Source organism: Triturus cristatus, chromosome 6 (assembly GCF_964204655.1).
Source record: "Triturus cristatus chromosome 6, aTriCri1.1, whole genome shotgun sequence".
NCBI lineage: Eukaryota > Metazoa > Chordata > Amphibia > Caudata > Salamandridae > Triturus > Triturus cristatus.
The window spans coordinates 896,358,515-896,364,376 of record NC_140589.1 but is presented as its reverse complement, the minus strand read 5'-3'; the positions used below and the strand labels follow the sequence as shown (position 1 = coordinate 896,364,376).

The 5,862-nt window shown below is 40.6% G+C and overlaps 1 pseudogene; it reads right to left on the bottom strand.

Annotated features, from left to right (window-relative positions):
• Positions 1-5,309: 5,309 nt before the first annotated feature.
• LOC146820755 (cytochrome b-c1 complex subunit 7 pseudogene) lies at positions 5,310-5,646 on the bottom strand (annotated as a pseudogene).
• Between the last annotated feature and the right edge of the window lie 216 nt (positions 5,647-5,862).

Genomic DNA, 5,862 nt, shown 5'->3' with positions numbered 1-5,862 from the left:
TGTCACGAGACATAAAGAAGACACATTTTTCGAGAATATAGGCGTTTAAAATTATGTAAATGATCAGGTTATCCACTAGAGGCAAACCTTTAAGCAAAGATCCTTTAACAAAGCACATTATCAATTTTTGTATCAAACAGCCCTTGGCAGCCCATGAGAGCTCCTAAAACAGGATACAGTTGCAATACATTTGTAATAATGAGATATTCTCCCATAAAGACAAAGTCAAGTGAGAAGGAAAGGAAAAAGTTAACACAAATAAGCAAACAGGTCTATTTGAATTTAGGCTATCATAAGAATTTAAGTGTTCAAATAGTCATTTCATTATGAATTATGACATTTAGATATGATTTGTAATGTAAATATGTGTTTAAGTTAAGTTAGTTAGTCCATTGTAAATGACATGTCTAACGATTACATGCTACTGCATTTCGTAAGGACCAACATGTAACTTTCTATATACATTTTGTTTTAGGCACAATACATTAGTACATGTAAAGAGATTATTCTGTGAAAGTTTTAGAGAAATTAGAATTTACGTGCAACACCATTTCTTCTTCTCGGCGAATGTACATTTTAACATGAGCAAATATAGTAATAAGCACTCTTCAATAATCGTACATAATATCATCGAAATTGTATTTAGTTCTGTTTCTTCTTCACATATATCATTATCTACAGAAGCTGTTAAAAAAATACCTCCACACATGTGCGTTATCACTTTCACATTTTTAATTCCAGTTAAAGAATACAATAGAACTTTAGTAAGTACACACCTATATAATTGAAACGAGAAACGTTAAGTCTATTCTACACTTTTTCTGCATGCTTTTACGATGCAGTAACTGGTGCTCACTGCTTCTGAAGGTTGATTGGCTGGAAATACCTTGCTTTGTTTGAACACAAAGCCTGCTTTGGGCGCCGCCATTGTCCTGAAACCACTCTCGTTTCTATCGGAGTCACCCACTTGCTTTATTTCAAAGCACTCTATTTACACATTGAAATGTGGTGAGGTCACCTGCCTCTCCGCAGCCCTGTAAATATCACACCTATTCAGAGGTTGACACACCTGCCCTTAACAAATATTTTCACTTAATTTCTTGACTCCTCAAACCTTATAAACATGTAATTTAATTTATTGACTCATCGTACCTTATAAATATGTAACTTACTATTTGATACACCACTTTCCTTGCATCACTTTTCTTAGTCGACCTGTGGATCACAGTGCGAGGATTTGGGACTCTCACATTTTTAGTCAGGACGTAGGGAACTGGATGTCTGTTATCTGCACTGCCATAGGCCAAATCAGTCATCACATAATGAGATAGGTTCCCCCTGATGCTTGCATTAGGTTTGCAGTCAGTCAGGCAGGACCCAATCAAAGGAGGTAGTTGGGTGTATGTTAGTTGGCAAACCTCACGCTTTTTAAAAGTAATTTGCAATAGCTTTCAATCTGCTCAATAAGTTTTGGGCTCCAGCTTCGGCATGGAAGGACCCTTTGTTCTTCCTCCGATCCTATACTTGTCATCTCAAGTGCATGCAGTATAGAGTAAAATGCAAGGCTGAATCCACGACATGGTGTCCAGAAGGTCATGTCCATCTCAGATCTAACAGGCCCACGTAACTGACTGAAGTGATGGGAAGGCCTTTTGGGGTAACCCCCCACCCCCGCCCGAGACACCGTCCAGTGCAAACAAACACACTGCTGGGTAGCTCCATCTCTCAAAGTAAATCGGGCAACCACCTATGAGTGAGAATGAATCTCATGAAGGATGAAAATAAATCTGCTAGGGGAGCTTCCCCGTGTCCCATCATTTTTGAGTTTTGTTTTATTTTTCGATGAATTTTATTCGTTTTATTAAATAGACCTCTGTGCAATAGTGACAGGCATATAATACTGATCATAAGTGATGTACACTACATATACAGTAATGTGCTTTAAATAAAAGTACAAAGATAATTATAATAAATAGATTAAAAGGAGAAATACCCAGATAACTATAATAAACAGATTCTAAGTGATATCAATATTTCTCATATGACATGCATCCACAAGCATTCAAGCATATTCCAACTACTGTATATTTCATACATAGCTTAGGTCTACTAAAATGAGTACAATAAAACTATAACATCAATCCCCCCGCCCACAGTTACCCCTAATCAAGAAAAGCAGTCATAAATAAAATCGCAAAATATTCCTCATTGACAAGTATATCACAGTAGTACCCATTATCACCCAATTTATCAGTATTAAACTAGATGTCCCTTCACTTACCCGCAAGGACTCTGCATGCTATTCGATGAATCTGTGTCTGCACCCTGATGTCTTTAGAGCAGGCCTACAATCAGATCTGAACTGCAGTTAGCACAGCTAGGGGGAACACGTCTCCCAAAGAAGATTTTGGTCATGTTTTCAATGTAGACTAGCACTGTGTTTCCTTCGAAGGATGGGAGAAATAATTTCAAATGAGTAAATATCACCTATAACTCAATCAGATTGAGTGATAGCACCAGCCCTGCTGTGACCATAGATTGTGAATCCTCAAAGGCCACAAAATGGTCTCTTCAACTCAGACATTTGAGGGTTCAGGAGACCATAATAGCATCCCACCGATCTATGGCCCAACAACTGAAATTATTGTAGCACCTATTCTGCTAGAAGCCTTTTTATGGAGGATCCGAGACTTCCTGGATGAGCGAGGTTAAAGGTATCTGTGCTGCTCTCATTTTGAAACAAAAGGAATCATCTGAATGAAGCCATCAGCCCAAGTCCACTCTGAAGACACCAAACGGAGGCTCGCGGACAATACTTCCTACATGGCTAGTATCTCTTCGAGCTAAGGAGGAATTGGGCTTGCCTGTGGTCACAAATGTGAGGACATTCCAAAATGAAAGTAGGCATTTCTCAGCTATAGAGGACAAAACCAGTCTGCTAGCTGTAAAGAGAACCTGATCTGCTAAAGGGAAACCATAATCATCTTGCATCAATATTTGCACAGGAAAAGTTGAAAAGATGATGATCAAGATCTGTTGGAAGAACCTGATCACCCTTTATCACTTTTCTTGAATGCAAAGAGGCAGGAAATGTGGCCAATCTCTGGAAAAGTAACAGGCTCGATAACCCCAAACGACAGGAGCATTTCAACCAATGATAGGAGGGTTGATGGCTCCACCTGGCCCTGTCCATTCAAAGTGATAAGAAGAGATTGAATCGCTACCTGGCCTCTAGCAGTGCTCCGGGCTCTGGATGATATTGCCTATCCTTCATGAACTCTGAGACTCTCCCTATGTGCATGTTAATCTCTGTGGTGGTGCGGTGAATTCTACTAATTCTGCTTGGTAGAGTCATAGGCCCAGGAAGCTCCTGTTCATGTCAGATTTTTAGGCTATCCATATCCATGCCATGTTCTCACATAAGATAAAGCTACATGCATTTCGTCTGTAGAACTCATTTATATAGGCAGTGGTTACCTGTAAATAGGATACATATCTGTCTAAGACGGACATTGGTCATACTTACTTTAGAAGATCTCTGAAATGTCTCCCTGGGGTCTCTGTTGATCTTTCTTGGAGACCCTCATCCTTGCCGCCACCACATAATTCATGGAGTTTCATCTTAAACTTGTGTAATATTTGATTTGTGTTATTATTTTGTACCCAATCGATCCTGTCTTTCTTTTCTTTATTTTCTCAGAATCAGCTTTAGTAAATAAGTAAAGCTTTTTGTGTAATGGAGCAATAGAGGCCCTGATGAGGGCTTACGAAAAGAAACACAAGCTTGGATATTATAGAAAGGATTTCTTTAGCTGCCTTTCTCTGGGTGCTCCAGCACTCAAAATTCCCTCTTGAATAAAGCTAACTCTGTTTCTTGCACCAGCATGTTATGTTATGTTAATGAAACTTATTGAGTGCACGAATACCCAGAGGTTTCTTGGCGCTGAGACAGAAGTAGCCCTAGCTGAAGCAATTAGTTTGAAAAAGCCATGTTTTGAGGTCCTTTCTAAAGGTGATAAGTGAACCAGCATTTCTAATAGCGAATGGTAACTTATTCCATAATTTTGCCGTTCCGTACGAGATACTGCAGCCTCCCCAGCATAAGGTTCGGATCCTTGGAACCTCCATGAGTCTGGCATCTGGAGAATGCAGTTGTCTGGCTGGGCGATACCAGGAGAAAAGCGCCCTAAGATACATTGGTCCGGTGTTGTTCAAGGCCTTATAGGCTAAGCATAGCGCCTTGAAATTAATGCGCTGTGCCACCGGGAGCCAGTGAAGTCTTCGAATTTCCTCGGTTACTGACTCCTATTTAGGGATATTTCGTAGAAGTCTTGCAGATGCTTTTTGATTCATCGGGAGCTTTTTTAAATATTGCTTCTGCATATTTAGCTAGAGTCCATTGCAGTAGTCTAACTTAGACTGCACAAGGGTAGTCACTACCGTACTTTTGGAGTCGTCAGGAATGTATGGTAAGATCTTCTTCAGTTTCTTGATCAGAAAATAGGAGGTAGATACGATGGCATTGGTCTGATTAGATAAGGTGAGTTTATTATCAATCAGCACCCCCAGGTTTTTTGCCTTCTGGACTGGTTTTGGTAGTTCCCCCATCTCTGCCGGCCTCCAAAGGTCATCCCATCTGGGTTGAAGATTCCCATCACGAGTGTCATTCTGGATGAGGCAAGGTATCAGTCCAAAGGATGTGCTATAGTTTAAGAAAAAGATGTGATTATTTTGAAAAGTAGTATATAAAGAAGTCTGATTTAAATCTATTTTTCACAGAATAAAAGGGTATATGTCATAAATATTAGCCACTGAGTGGCTCTACTGATACCTAATAGGACACATTCCTGTTTACTTATTAACTATACACAGCTCTGAATCATTAATAGTGTCCTCGCCTTCTTGGAGGCTCATGGCTCAATTGTAGGTTGTGTGTTCTGCCGTACATGGCCTCATCCATGCTCCTGGAATAAAGTGAATTAAGAGCTGCTGAGGCTGCCTCCAAAATGCATTAGGAGACAAGGTGAATGCTTCAAAGACACCTCAATAGTGACACCTGACGGCCAATCATGGTATGGCATGGGAGGGGATCCTGGGTGCATGCAATATGGTCAATGATTTTGCAATCGGGCGTGAACGAATGATGAAATGTATAAAGCGCCAAGCTACTGCAAGGAGTGTCCTAGCGCTGCTTGACATCTTTGTTGCAAAAACTGAAAAATGACTCTTGCTGAAGAATGTCAAAGGAAATGTACAGCATAATTTTCCATCTTTTAAGGAGACAACAGCAAGTAGCTTGCATAAGTGACTTATTCATTCGCCCATTGTTGTTTCTCTTTCCTTTCACGGATAACCTCCTTAAGGTGTGGTGTGAGGTAGTAATCATCCTCCTCATATTTTGTCCACATGTCTTTTGGGAGGATTTTGATGTTCGGCTGCCAGATCCAAGGCTCGCTGAGTTCAAAAATTGTTTCCGTCATAGAGTTTTGGTGGAAGCCTCTTTATGGCTTATTTGACATCGTCGTGTTCATATTTCGCGGCATCTCGCATTATTCCAAGCTTGTTGAAACATGTCGCAGTTTAATACCATTTGCAAAGGCCTTCAAACCAACGGCTGGATGCTGCCACCGGTGACCTCGCCGCCATCTTCACGCAGTAACAGCGTCGGGCATGCTATTATTGCCTGTGGTACTTCATGGTGCAGCGACGCAGTGAAGAATAAACACACGCTAGTACAAGCCAGAAAATGGCAAGAAGATATCCAGCGCAACATTCTGCGAAGGAGAACATGAAGGAGAAATTAGTAGGGTACTACGGGGCATATTATCAAGAAACGGCGTTAAAATGATCGCCGCTTTAGCG